We start from the raw sequence: 15453 nt of genomic DNA, 5'->3' as shown, positions 1-15453 counted from the left end.
AGCAGCGCCCTGTGTTAAACTCCAAGCATTTGCTTAGTTATCCATCTTTCCATCCGCTCTGAGTGGAGCTGCTACAGCTTTGTCATCTTGTTATTTATTTTCTGAGTGGCTGACGGCCCTTTAGCCACCGTACGCCACAGAAATCCATCCATCCAGTCATCAGATTGATTTTTGTCAGTATCCAAAAAATCCCATTCAAGAAAAGAATGTCAGAATTCATAACTCCTTGGATGTTCTGATGTGGTGCCTGAAGCAAAATTGTGAGGTGAAGCATTGACACCCGTGTTTACATAACTGACAACCACAACCCAAAGGCAATACGTTGGAGATGTTACAGAACCGGTCCTGGGAGACACTCTGCTACTGTGGCATTTCACACGAATGTTTGCATATAAATACGTCCACCACTGACTCCTTTAGACAACAGTATGCCATCATCCGGAGGGTTCACAGTCCCTCTTAGTCTGTTTTGGCAATTGTAGGCAGCAGACCTTTCTCCACGGACTCAACCGTTTTGTCTGTCACACACCAAAAAGCAAGGAGGTGATACTGGAACATGATGTGTGTCTGCACCAAAGGCCACTGTTCACAGTGATGTCACTGATGAATGCGAGCACGTGTTTGATAATGATTGAAGAATTTGGTCTGGTGGGTCATTTTAGGCTGAAGCTTAAATTAGGGCCATGCCGGGTGTTGGGAAGTTCAGATCAACACCTGGTTCTGGTTCAGCACCTTCAGCGATGGTATAGCTGGCATCATTCTGGTACCATACAATATCTGATCAATTTTTCTCTCTGATAAGTTGTCAGCATGAACAGTTTATGAATTCAGATTCCACACTTATTTCAAGAAAAAAATTTAATAAATCAGTCATTTTGTACCATGAAATATGCTTCATAGTGTCACTCATGTTTTAAAAATACATTAAACTCTTTCTTTTTACTCAAACAATGGGTTGATAAATGAAAAAGACCATGTTTAGGGTAGTCGGAATCAGAAGCAAAGGTAAACTGAGACCCAGCTTTATCTCATCAGGCCGGCAGGGGGCGACAAAGAGACCTGCGCTCACAACATGATGTTGTAGAGTTATAAACTTCCAGTCAATTTAATAATTAGCCTTGTTTTGAGTAGTTTTGACAGTTTCTGAGAGTCTCTTTGGAAATATTTAGAGATTATTTAAATTTTAACTTCAAATTGCTACTAAATTTTAAGATAAATTACAAATGTACTCAATGAAATTATCTTTGCTGTTATGTTCCAGGCTGCAATTACTACATCTAATGTAACTTGTCATGCTTTTAACCCTTGTCAACTATAAAAAATGATGCTTTTCTGCAGCTGTAAGCTCAATCTTAAGCAAGGAGAACAAACCCTGTCATAGTGTCATGTTATTGAATTGCTACAAGTAGCAAATTATCAAGCTTTTATGCCAAAACTGTAAATTTTTTCCAATTAAGAACAAACAAACAAACAAACAAACAAACAAACAAACAAACAAAACAACATCTTTTTCTCTAAATATGTTTTAGACAGAACTCCTCTAGAGGCACAGTTTTAGGCTCACCTGGTTCAAATTCTGTAAAATAAAAAATAAAATAAAATAAAATAATGCCTATTAGGCATCTTTTGCCATCCAATTATTAATCGGTTAATCCAAATAATAATCAACAGATCAGCTCTATGCTGCATTGAAGTTGAGTCAAGCAGAAAGAGCTGAGCTTTTTACATGTTGACTTTGGAATTATATTTTAGCTGCAGATGCGTCCTTTGCTACAGATGATCAAGCATTCAAGAAAGAAATGCTAAGTTATTGCGTTCTAAGCGATAAAATGTTTATTTTTCTCATTAAAAGAGGAATTAAATAACTTGTTTTCTTGTGTTTTTTATATATATTTAATTTTGTACAAAATAAGCATAGGTGATTAAATGAATCTGCCATTTTTCTTTATCCAATTACTCAGTTAATCGTCAGAGTAATCGACTGCTAAAATAATCGTTAGCTGTAACCCTGCATGCAGGGTGTGTGTGTGTGTGTGTGTGTGTGTGTGTGTTGGGTCACTGGCCACACCCCTCACCCATGTCAGTCATGTGTGTGTGTGTGTGACTCGGGGTGCCATCAGATCCAACATATTTAATCTGAGCAGAAGAGAATCACACGTAGTCCAGAGTGAATGCTCCACTTGAAACAATTACACATATTCCACCCGGAGGGTCCTCCCCGATCACACCCACCCACACGTATTGCTGCCATAAAGCTCCCACCCTGCGCTGCGCGTGGACGCGCGTCGCGAGAGCATTGACTCTACTAACAGCTATCGTGGACGTGAAAGAAGAAGAAGGAAAAAAAAAAAAGGAGAGAGGGAGCAGAGAGCAGCAGCAGCAGCAAGAGGAGGAGGAGGACACAACCAGGACTACAACACACCGAACGGACGAAAACAGAAGCTGGATGATATCCGCAGCAGACCGGGAGCTCTGAGCCAGCGGAGAGACGACGTGGTGCGGATAGTACCGCAGGATAGCCTATTTTTTTTTCTTCTTCTCCTCCCTCCGCCGCGGTGAAAGCAGCCCGAGCTGTCGATCAGGAGGCGCGAGACTCGCCTGCTCTTCCTCGTCAGAAAAGAGGAAGGTTTAGGGAGACGCGGACTGAAGGAGGTAAGGCTTCGTTTCCACGTAGCTTCGCGGTGTGTGTGTGTGTGTGTGTGTGTGCTGTCAGTGAGACGGAATGTGAAAACGTCCCGCGGTCCGCCTGCTGTCACTCTGTCAGTCGGTCCATCGGCTGCAGCCTCCTGCTCTCCGTTGAGACCCAGCGGGAGGCTGCTTGACGCCGACAGGCTTCGTTTGACGTGGTGAGCTTCAGCGTCGCTGCGTCCCCCGCCACCTAACAGACAAAATGTCACGCTTTTTTCTTACATAATGCGTAAGTCACAGATGTTGCAGTGTGTGTGTGTGCTGGAGTCCGATACAGTGCAGCAGCAGCTGTGAGCTGCCATGGATCTGTGATGGTGACATCCTGTGGAGCTCGATCCATTCAGGGCCAGCCCTACTGGCTTTATTGTCGCAGTGAGATCTGAATGATTATGTGTGCTGCTGGCGTCGTAAAGGCTGCAGAGCTTTGTTTTTGTGCCGCTTACTTCCCTCTTTGCAGGGCTGAGAGCTGCCTGGGACACCCCCCCCCCCCTCCTCCTCCACCTTTCACTGTGTGTGTGTGTCAGACGTCGAGGCTGCTGCTTCCATCAGCCCACTTGCTGACTGATGGGGCCTGGCTGCTTTTTATAGCTGGACACAAGGACGTTCAGATGCACCTCTTTTAAAGCGGCGCTGATACACGGATGTGGAGGAGGCTGAGCAGACTCTGTAGAGCTGCTGATGACAGCTGCTGGAAAACAAATCCCTAGCAAAACTGCTAAGGCTTCATTTTCAGCTGCCTTCATCAGCCAAGCGATGAATTAGCTTAAGCAGAACCAGCAAACAAGCTGACAACAGAGAACTCTTTACAAAACGGGAGTGAATGTCAGCTACGTTCAGGATTTGTTAGCCGCAAGTGATCGTTTGACTCGATTTTGACGGGTTATACTAGAATCGGAGCATTTCCAAAACTGCAGCTCTCACAGGGAGTTCCTAGTCTGCAGTGGTCAGTATCTGTCAGCAACAAGGTCACCAGCTGCCGAGGTCTGTTGATGCACGAAAGGAACGAAGGCCGACCCCTCCCCTTTGGTCTGATCCAAGAGACAAGCAAGCAACCTCAATAAGTCAATCCTGGTTGAGAGAACGCTATCAGAAAACAAGTTTGAGGTATTCAGTCCAATCGAGCATCTGTGGGATGTGCTGGACAAACAAGTCCGATTCGTAGAAGCCCCACCTTACAACCTGCAGGGCTTATTGGATCTGCCTCCAACATCTTGGTGCCAGATGCCACATGAGACCCTCAGGGATCTAGTGGAGTTCACGCCTCGATGGGTCAGAGCTGCAGTGGCAGCAAAAGAGGGAACAGTACACTGTTAAGGCAGGTGGTCATAATGCTTTGCCTGATGTGGGTGGATGCAAACGTCTTCACAAATGAAGTAGCGATGCAGCAGTCGAGTTAAGGTTAATCTGATCAATCAATCAATCAAATTTTATTTGTATAGCACATTTCAGCAGCAAGGCATTTCAAAGTGCTTTACATAATTACAATAAAAACAGCATGTGACATTGAATAAACAGTGAGAAAGAGAGACATTTTGAAAAAGATTAAAAAAGATAAAATCTTTTCTTTTGATCTATGCATTTTGAAGAGTTTACATCTGCAAGGCAACCACAGCTAATGTGACTTTGTTAGTTAGCTAGGCTTCGTTTAGAGCTCAAATTATTATTTTTTTTGTTGTTGTTTTTTAGAAACCGTCTTGTCAAAGCAGGCTTATGTGACCTCATACCAGATGACCAGCTCCCCGTCAACGAGATAAAGCCCTCACATGTCCGTTACCTTTCAAATTCTGAGACTTGTTCTCAGGCCTTCTGTGATCGGGCGCTCAAGTTGTCCATCTCATTCTCGATCACTGGAGAACACACGTACTGCGACGCCAACTTGCTGACATTAACATTTTATTCAGGTTATTATGTAAGTGGCAAAGCCCTTGAGAGCGGAGCTGGAAACATTTCTGTGACAGCTCCAGCTGCCCCAGTGAGCGCACTCACGAGCAGGGGGAGAAGCTCAACCTCAGCTCAGAGATGCTCAGTTTTAGACCCGACAGAGGAGCAGCACCCACTGTGACTGTTTGAGAACTGAGTCCAGACACAGGCAGTATTAATGCTACGGTGGTCATCGCAATCAGAGTTGAGCAAAACGAAAAGGAGGTTTTCATCATACAGAGCCTTTTCTTGGGGAAAATATCTTATGAGCAGCATTCAGATGGGCAAAGTTCCCTTTTTCATGTAAGGAGAGAATGCCTCATCTGGTGTGAGATGTTAGAAAACCAACAGCAGTGCAAGTAAACCCTTGTTACAAGAAAGACATTTGACGCGTCGTCTGTGTGCATGCGTACATGTCGGGACCTTGAACACATCCAGTTGCCAGACCAGTTTTCTAAGAACAAGAAAGCTGAAGCTACAGTTTGGACGGGTGAGCCAAAATCGGACACCAGCGTATGAGAGAAACGTTATCCGGTTTGTGTGGGTGACGTTTTCTTGGCAGACGTCGACAGCAACCTGCACAAGTATTGTTGTTGACCATGTCCATCCTTTTAGAGCCACTGTGTGCCCCTGCATACTTCCTGCAGGATGAAGAACAAATCACAAAAGTCAGATAATCTTCAGCTGGTTTCTTGAACTTGACAGTAGCTTTCCCTGTACTCCAATGTCCTCAACAATCGCCATCACTTAATCTAAACGAGCGTGCTTGTAATGTGATTTAATGGGAGGTTCTTTATGTCTAATGCTGAGATCTTTCAGTACTGTGTCTTCAAACCTGATTGGCCAAGGGACACACACCAAAGCTTGATGACTCTTGACTTCTTGAGTTTGACACTGGGATTTGACTCAAATACTATTGCCTGTGTCTTATCGCTCTCTTGCTACAAAGTATTTTGATTCAAGGAAGTGGTCAAGATAAGAAACACCTTCTTCTGTCTCAGTGACGCCCCCAGTCCAAGATCCTGGACAGAATTTAAATAGAGTTTTCTTTCACGTCTTGGGACCACCTTGAGGAAACGTTTTGTTGCAATCGACCAGTTGGCTTCTTGTGTCCTTGCCATCATGTCCACTCCAGTTATCGCTTCAACTTGCTGCTGCAACCACAACCACATCTTCGTGTAAGACGACGCGAGGGCGGTGCTTCGCATACCGCGTCAGTGTGGCGATGTACTTCCTGAGCAGGTGTATTTATAGAGACTTCAACAATGGCGGTGGAGTCGGTGCGTGTTTGGGAGATCTTAAATAGCATCCATCTTTGTCCCACCGCAGACGAGAAGATTGGGATGAGGCGAGCGCAATCGTCAGGGTATCCATTGTTATCGCTGACGTTTGTCTGAGGAATGTCAGAACTGTCAGTTATATTTTTCCCTAAAGGATCGAAATGCTGTTTTTGGGGCTGGGTTTAGTTTCGCCCAACCCTAAGCTTTCTGTTTTTGTTGAATTTCTGATTTTGGATAAATTACTATCAATGCCTTGCATGTTTTCTAGCATGTTCTAGATTTAAAAAAATATATATATATATATATATAAAAAAAGAAAAAGAAATGTATGTACATTTCACATTTGCAGTGGTGATCGGTGGTTTTTAATGTATTTCAGGGTATGTGCTACCCATTATTGAAAACCTTTGACCCCCTGCTGTCATTGTCATTATGCCACTCAACTAGAAAAAAACCCCACCAAGATGAGGTTTACTGATGTGTTGATGTTGAGATAAAAGAAGACAAAAATTTCTGAACAGGGTGTTTAAAAAAAAAAATCTGATTCTTTTAAACTTTTATGAATTGTATCGACACTAAAAGTGTCTGGTCTTGAGTGTGAGTTAGTATCACATCTGCTGTTTTTCACCTCCAGTCCTGTTGACCTTTAAAATTCATTTTGTACAAAGACTTAAAGTAATTTGTTACAAATTCACTTAAGCACTTAAAGACCTCAGTCACATATGGCAAAGTACTTTTATAAGGTTACCTAGAAACACTTGGGTTTTTTATTGGGTTTTTACCGTACAAAATTGTAAAAGGCCAAAATTTGACACAGAAATCTGGGTCAAAAATGTTCCAAACTGAAAAGTCCAGCTTATTTATTTCTTTATTTATTTTACTTTGGGAAATACAGGTAGGTGCAGCTGTGGAATAGATTTGTGTGTATGATCTACTTTAGTGCTTTTGCAAACATCTGGTTAGAGACGCCAAGCAGAAATCTTGATGTAAAACTCAGCTGCCTTCTGTGTGGGCCTTTCTAGTTACAAGGGCAGATTTAGGTCCAATCCTTACACCTAAAAGAGACTGTAAAGTGACCAATCAAGAGACAGAATTTAGTGTGTTGCATTCAGACTCCCTCAGAAATGAAGTTTCTGTTGGTTTTGCTCCCGTCGTGCTGATCTAAATCTGGCATCCGCTCTTGGAAATATTGTTCGTTTTTGAAGTTCACCGCAGAAACCGAAACACAGAAAACAAAACAAAAAAAAAAGACAGATGTTTTTTCTTTGCTCTTTCACTGCTGTGCATTGATCCTAAAATCCTTTATGCCGTTCACACCTTCAACAAAAGACTTTGCTCAGTCTAGCGTGTGTGATGGGCCCAGACTATTACGGGCTTTTGATTCCAACGAGATCCGTTTCATGGCACGCGCCGCCGTTTATTCTTTCAGTTGTTTGAAGCTGGTGGTAAAGGGGTGTTCTCTCTCTGAATTTCTGAATCTATTGCCTGTCTTTAATGTCCCCGTTTAACCTCGTGTTACGGCTGCATGTTTCTGTGGTGCAAATTGAACAGGCCTTGCTTTATTGGGGAGCATAGAGTCGAAGCCGTCAATGGCATTTCTTGCAAGGGGGCGAGCAGCTGGAGATCAGTCTACCGACTTGGATGCTGTATGTAGTTTAATATCACATTTCAAGCACCATTTGTTTAAGGATCCCCGTTAGTCTCTACCAAAGTAGAGACTATTCTTCCTGGGGTCCACTCCGTAAAATCATGCCTTTATTACAAAAACAACACAATGAAATTCCTTTAGCCACAAACAAAAATAAAACACAAAATTTCAGCAATTTCAAAGATGGATTAAAACAAACGATGATAATCTTCACTTTGAGTATAAAATACTCAGTCTGTCTATAGATTTAAAGTTCTGCTTAAATTTTACATAACCAGCAATTAATGTAATTACAGAAGACATGTTCCAGTAAGAAATTGCTCTATTTTTATTTTTATTTTAGAGTGTTAGTTGAGGCAATGCTAATGTAAAAGTTGGATTCATCCGCTATCTGCAGACCAGTGTTATCATTTGTTGAATCGTCTCCAGGCATTGCAGCTAAAGCTGATAGAAAATGGTGGGGAAATTGTGTTACTTTATGTTTTTTCCTTTTTCACAGAGGATGCACTCATATGAAAATTTGGACCAGTATTGATGACTGATCATAACAGTGTTCCTGTTATGGCCAGTAACAGATTTTTATAAATAAATTAGAAGTATTCTACTTTTATAGGAGAAAGAAGTTGACACACTTTGACTATATCAGTTGGTTTCCTGGCAAAATAGAGACGGGCAACAGGAAGCTTGGTTAATTTATGCATTTACTATGGAGTAGCAAATGAGAAATTTCTGCTGCCAGACGGCTGACAAAATGCCCACGAAACTGAGAAACTTCAAACGTTCCCGTTTCTGTCAATTGTTGTTTAACTAAGAACAGCAGCAGTCCTTTCCTGGCCTGACATGCCAGGAGTTGCTGCTCTAACTGCAGCTTGGTATGCAGACACTTCATCAAGTTCCTACTTTTTGCATTTACACAAAGCACATTTAATCATTTCTTTTTCACTAACAGGAAACGGTATGCTGTTTACTTCCTAACCAGGATGATTATTGTGGCTGTAAAAACCTTCAACACTTGTGACTCAATTAGCACATTCTGAAATCAAAATCTGTTGAATCTATCAAAATATCTTGTACAGAATCTGGAAGTGATGTAGCTCATGTTTTAGTAGTGTCTTTGACATGACGGTCAACAATCTCTGCATTTTATTTTCCCCATTTGATTCTGCATATTATTCATACCCGGAAGATATTTTTGACTTCCAAGTCAATAACATGAAAAGAAAGTAAGCGTTGGGCAGTAAAACAGATGCAGTTCTTTGGTTGATGGGGCTCGGATCTGGACGGAACAAGTCCTGAGACGATCTGAACTCTTCATGGACCGTAATAACCTGATATGGATCAGAACAGATGAAACTGGGTGTTGACGTCACTATGACTCCTGGGCAAAATGCCTTATTCACAGTATAAACCCTTTTATTTTTTTGGAAAATATGTTGAAAATTCATTAATTCAACATGACACTAAAAATGGTCGATTGCAAAAAAGGTCGATTATCTAGGCCGTTCAAAGCTAAACTGCTGTAGGTCACAGCAGAGTTTTGCTCTGTGAACTGAGACGGCAGGCGGTTTGAGTCATAACTCTGGCTTTTGGGGCGCTTTCCTGTGCCAAATAATCTTGACAAGTTTGGTCAAAACTTTTTATTTCACGATGATTTGATGGGATATTGTACTTGACTCGTCGCACAGCTTTTCACCGACCATTAACGGCAGGATTTACGATAAGTGATCGTGACGATGGCCAAAAGACACAAAAAGACCCTTATTGTATCCAACTGGAGTTTCCCCTCACTCTTTTCCAGTTTGTCTCCCTCTGTTCGTCCTCTTCTGGGTGGTTTTGTAAAGAAAGATCCCATCCACATGATCCACATGACCCCCATCTCAAGTGAGCAGTCATTTGTCCCACTAAAGTGCCTTTGATCAGCACCCAGAATCCCTAAAAACCTCAAGGTCACCAGGTTACAGCCGACTTCACTCTGCAGGCTACTGAGTAAATTTGAGCGAATGAGGCTTTCTGGGAAGTGATCAAGTTAGAAGGCATTTAAAGTATTTTATTTAATTCTTTTAAAGCTCATCTTAAAACCCATCTATTTTACTTGGCTTTCAACTCTAGCGGGATCTAGTTTTAAATTGTATGTTTTTGTTTTTAAACTGTAAGTTTTTATTTTATGTTTTTTTTTATTGTTATGTTGTGTTTTGATGTACAGCACTTTGTATCAGCTGTGGTTGTTTTAAAGTGCTTTATAAATAAAGTTGGTATGGTATGGTATCTGCTAAACGTGAAGTTTTACAGAAAATTTCTCTTCATTAGACCTGGACAGCTGAACGGAACCAGCGGCCAAACCGTGACGATCCGTCGCAGCTGGATGTTGGTTTGAGGAGCCCACAGAAAACAACTGCAGGGCGTTGAGAGGATGTATTGTGCAAACAGTTCAACGTCTCAGTATGTGATGATCCTGCAGTCAGCTGTAGCACATGGTGGCCTGTTTAGAAGCCTGAACTTCCCTAGAACACTGCTGAGTTGGTTCGGTTGGAGCGAGTTGGCCCTCGGTCTGCTGATGTTTGCATTGTTTGTCTCACTACGTTGGCGGCAGATTGATGGAGTTGTTGCTCAGATTGACAGATCTAGCTCAGCTGGGCCGCTCTTCCCTGAAGCCAACCACGCTTCTCAGTGAGAACTTCCTGCGAGGGTAAACCAGCTGTAAGAAACACTCTAGGTCCTCTGCCGTCTGCAAACCCTCACTATCTTTTTATAGTAGGAGCTTGGTCGACGTCACACTGTGTGTTAGAGAAAAATTGATTGTCAAATAAGGTTTTACTACTATTTTTAAGAGAGAATGATTAATGCCTTAGCAGCTTACATTAGCAATTAGCATGGCTAATTCTTTGCAACATTCTTTGTGTGCTTTTTTAAAATTTGGAGATAAGATTCTTACTTTAAGTCTGCGATTTTAAAGGGTGTTAATACAAATTCAGCATGTTCTATGACGGATTGGATTTTCATGAGGGTAAAATAGTACAACTTTGCTTTATCCTTTCTGTTATCTGCTAAAGGTCAGTTTCTCTCTCTGACTTACCATCAGGTCTGTGACATAAGATCTTAAGTTGTAGAAAACATTTTTAACTGTCACTATACATATCTTTGTCATTTAGTGTGATGCTCAGGAAGAGTTGGGGTGGAGAATTGTGCTGGTTTGTCCCGTCAGACCATCAGTTCCTAAAACCACACACACACACACACACACACAAAACTTACCAAAGCGCACGTAGGGTCAGCATGAACCCGCCAGACCACGAGTAAAAGCTTGCTGTGTCCAAATTACCCCATCTCTTAAAACTGAAGGAGGGTTAACTTCCTCACTAAGCCTCTCACTGGTGCCGAAAATAGCTAAATTTAAGTAATCTTCCTTGGACAAGCTGGTAGTGCATACACAGATCTGGAAAAAAAAAAGTCAGATATTTGGGTTTAGCACCAACTGGTGAACTGGTGAAGGTCGATGAAGCTGAAATTTGATTCCAGCCATCAGCCGGAATCAGCCGGGCTCTAAGATCATCTCCAACCAAAGAACTGTTGTTTCACCTTAGTCTCCCTCCTCTTAGAGTGAAAACGCTCCTTTAATAAGCGCTTGTCTCCTATTTCAGTGCTCAGCTGGTTTAAAAACATTGACCGTGGCCGCAGGCCTGCAACGGTCGAGTCTTGGCCAAATGACGTCCTGCTGAAGAGAGCTGGCAGCATCCAAGAGGAATTTGAATACTTTCACAGTGCGACAGTCAGGCAAGGCGAGCATGTGACCTACAGTTTGCCACTGCTCTGATGCAGTAGGCTGTTGGCTGTGTGTGTGTGTGTGTGTGTGTGTGTGTGTGTGTGTGTGTGTGTGTGTGTGTGTGTGAGATGGTAGCGGCCAGGGCCAGAACAAAGCAGTCTGCAACCACAGGACTTGGGTGTGGCACGTTTAGCTTGATCAAGCAACAGACTAAATTCAGTCGTCCATCTTAACCTTCAGGATGTTTTAGAAAGCTTTGCTCCAGTCACTGGATATCTGGAACAATGTCTAACATTTGTCAGCATCCCCGGTCATAAATACCAGTGAAGGATCAAATCTTTAAACATTTGCCAGGTGACTAATCTGTTGATTCGGAAAAATTTAAGGGCCTCGATTTTTTTTATTTATTTTTTATTGCTAAACCCCATCTTTGGAATATTGGCGAAACATTGTCTTCAAATAAATTTTTATTGATACTTTTGAAGCTTTCTGTCCCAGATTACATTTCAGTCACATTTTCTTGCCTCACTGCCTCTCCCGGTTCTCTCTCTCTCTCTCTCTCTCCATCTTTCTCTCTCTCTGTCTCTCTCTCTGTCTCTCTCTCTCTCTGTCTCTCTCTCTCTGGCGACTATAAAAGCTTTGTCATTATGCCAAGGTTGTCTGAAAGTTGCTCTGTCCTGCAGTCTGTCCTACTTTTGGGTGTAACTCTAAACTGGGACACCACAATACGAATATAGCAGGTAGAGCTTGGCGATTCTGAAGCTTAGAGTCACATGACATGTGGATAGGACAATAGACCTCTCAGGACATTCCCTCACCAGAAGCGACTGGACGCAGAACAACAAATGAAAACACTGCTTTTGTAATAGTAAAGGGTAGATCTTGGAGGTCAGCATCAGGTCAAAAGACATCACAGTTTTTAAGCATTCATTGGTCACTTGGATATCTGGCACTAGCATTAGTTTTTCTGACCTTGGATGTTTGAAAGTTGAGGCGTCGATGCAGCGGAAAGCGAAAGAAAGCAGACTACCTTCAGATGTGGAACAACTTTCTTCTGCTCTGTATGGGATGTCTGACCTGGGCCACGCTTCAGGACCGTCCTCCGACCTCATGTGATGTCACTGATCGGAGTCCAGATTTAAATAACCGTGTTTACTGAAAGGTTTTGTCTAGATGTTAGCAGTGTTTTGGTACTAGAATCGGACGTAAGTGGACTAGCCATCTTTTTTTCTTGTTCTTTTTGACTGTAGTTCCTTTCTCCGAAGCCTCTTTAATGTTTTTTGGTCTTTTAATGTAATTTGGAAGATAATCAGTGAGCTTAGCAAGAGGCTTTCCTGTCTAAATTACATATTTAATTAAATCGCCTCCATCCCGTTGGACTCGTAAACACAAAGAACAGCAAGCAGGAGTCGTTTATTCATCACTGTCCAGTTCACGTTTTCTTTTTTTTTTTAAAGTGATATTTGTGTGTTTAATATAAATCATTTAGCTGTCATCAGGTGGGGGGAGGATGATGCAGATCTTGGCCACTTACCCTCCTCTTCCTCACTCAGCTGCAGACCATGCTCTCGTGTAGACTCGTGGTCCCTGTGACAACGTAACCTCTTCGACCTTCCCCGTCAGGCAGCGGTTGCTAGGAGGCAGATTCACTCACTTACTCACTCCCAGTAAGTAAAAGCAGCTAGTTGGCAACAATAAGGGTCTCTGCCGATGAGCTTCGCAGAGTCGCTCCGGTGTTTATGAACCTGCAGACGGCGTCAGGTAAGAGGCATTTCTGACTTTGTCTCAGATCGTTGGCATTGCAGTCGCTGTGATTCTGTAAAAGCGAGGACCGCTGCTCAGGTGTGTGTGCCGTTGCTTCAGCGAGATGTCTTCACATTGTCCTGAGGAAATGTGGCATCTTCATCTGGGTCATGGTTGTTTCTCGTTTTCTTCCTGCTTCATATGTAAACGACTGCTGGCAGGGAGCGACAAATCTACTGAAAGAACCACATTTTCTTGCTGCTTTTTGACCTAAATGCAGTCAGTAGAGCTGAAAATGTCAGGTATTGACTTTTGTCTTTTTGCATGGTTGGATGTAGTTTGTCAGATTTGATTACTTGTTGTTTTCTTTTGTAATTTTACCGTCGTTTGCAGCGTATCCGTGCCAGCTCAGCAGACTGGTCGTAAATGTAAGACTTTATTAGTGTTGTAATTGAATCTGTTTGGCGTCTCTTGAAGACGGAGGCAGGTGAAGATGGATGGTGGGACGTGGAGTCCATCCGTCAGGGAGTCCACTTTACAGCTGTGCCTGTAATGAAAAGCTCTCAGGCAGCAGACGCTCCGCGGTATAATGAGCAGCTCCACTACAGACTCATCCAGAACAATAAAGAAAGCAGCTCGGGGAAAACGAGCCGCCGGCGGAGCGCCACCTCATTGGCCAGGGACGGACGACGGTAGGTGAGCGATTGGCTCGTGGAAGCGTAGTAGCTCCATTGTGACTGGTTGTTGTCACGGCGAAACCAAAGTCCCACCAGAGAGACGGCGTGGATGTGTATTTGTGTACAAAGTGGGTGGAGGGTAGATACAGCGGCAGTACAGTGTGTGTGTGTGTGTTGTAGACTTGTGGGTTTTCATTTAGCTGGAGCAGGGTGTGAAAGCTGGCCTGCTGTGGCATCATGGGTGTTAATGAAGGGGTTTGAGTCGTGACACCTGCATTCACACATCAAGAAGAACTGACATTCTAGGTCATGTCTCATCCCTTTTAGCATTTAAGATAAATCACTTGTTTTGACATCAGTGCTGATAACTAATGTTCGTCTTGCTTATTCTCGTGTTCGAGTCTCACTGTGAGTACGTCCAAATGCGAGGGCCGTATCCTCCGAAGACCGAATATGACACAGTGATGCGATACAGGCTGTTGAAAATTCAAAAACTTCTGCAAACGCATTCATGTTTTCCATGGATTTAAAGGACAAATCTGATGTATTCTCCAAATTATCCCGAGATTAACTGTGAGTCAAAAGGGAGATTTTTTTCTTTTTCTTGTAACAATGGTGGACAAAGCGAGAGAGAAGTACGGTCTTTAATTAAATGTGTATTAAACTGTGATGGTACAAATATTAAAAGATTAAAGTAGCTGTTTTAATTTTTCAATATAATTTTTCAGGATCAGCAATACATCTAAGATATCATTATTATTACTGGTCCATGAGATTTTAACAACATTAATAATATTCTCAAAATTTACCCGAGGCTCCACCTAAGATCTCGTCAACCGGGCTTCTTCTTCAGTGCCTTCCTGTTTCTGTCCGACTCTCTCCTGTGTTTCTGTGGCACTTTGACGGCCTGTTAGCCAGGGGGAAGAATCAGCGCCTTGTTCTGTCAGCTCACCAACCATCAGTGGCATTTCTTGAAGATGGAGAAACGCTGATAGCTGTCAGACTGCTGGCACTTTTAATCTGGATAGCTAGCTTTAGCTTTGCGGTGGTGCTGTGACTGTTTTCACCTGTATGTTACCCTCTTGTCATCAATCCCCTGATTTTTCACTGTTGATAAAATATAGAAAGCAAATTCTTGGTAAAAATAGGGCGGTGTTCAAAACGATGCGTTGTAATTTTTTATTTCCCCAGCATCTCAAATTAGCTTCTTAAGCTAGAATTGAAGATGGAGGTGAGAGGGCGCGCTAGGCTTTCCCCGGCATGCCTAGCATTTTATGGTGTTTTCTCTGGCATATCATAAATGAATGAATGAATGCAGTCGTACCTGCATAATACCGTGATGGATGTAACCTTTCCATCCCTGTTTCACCGTCTGAGCCTTAAAGGTCTTTTTTTTTATGCCTGTTGTCGTATCATTTGAAGCCAACGCCAGTCCTGTCTTTTTAAATACTAATTCTGCGGCGTAAAACCACCATGTGTAACTGCTGTAGATGGGGGCTGTGAGTGACTTCCTGTCTGTGTGCGGTGTTTTTCTTTTGAGAAAGCATGAGGTAACGCAGCCAAAAACCCAAAGACATCCCTGTGAATTCTTCTCCTTCCCAGGCTTTTTCAGAGATGCCCCTGAAAGTTTTTAACGTGTTTGACAGGGAAAGGGGGGGGGGGATTTAAAATTTACATTTTGTGACCCCTTCGGTTCCCCCTGTGCACCCTCTTGACAGCTGATTAGGTGCTGGGCAC

General features: G+C 42.7%; 1 protein-coding gene across 14 annotated transcripts in view; it reads left to right on the top strand.

Annotated features, from left to right (window-relative positions):
* The first annotated feature begins 2098 nt into the window (after positions 1 to 2098).
* The window catches only part of LOC103152843 (unconventional myosin-IXa-like), a 141608-nt gene continuing 128253 nt past the window's right edge, over positions 2099 to 15453 (top strand). For 11 of the 14 annotated variants that reach the window (XM_016661473.1, XM_016661470.1, XM_016661468.1 and 8 more), the window contains exon 1: positions 2099 to 2652. The gene's annotated coding sequence lies outside the window, so the exon portion shown is untranslated. The remainder of the gene's footprint in view (positions 2653 to 15453) is intronic. The other 3 variants (XM_016661471.1, XM_016661465.1, XM_016661472.1) reach the window with 2 other exon arrangements.

Source organism: Poecilia formosa, unplaced genomic scaffold (assembly GCF_000485575.1).
Source record: "Poecilia formosa unplaced genomic scaffold, Poecilia_formosa-5.1.2 Scaffold330, whole genome shotgun sequence".
Taxonomy (NCBI): domain Eukaryota; kingdom Metazoa; phylum Chordata; class Actinopteri; order Cyprinodontiformes; family Poeciliidae; genus Poecilia; species Poecilia formosa.
Note: the sequence above shows the minus strand (reverse complement) of the source record. Positions and strands in the feature narration are given on the sequence as shown.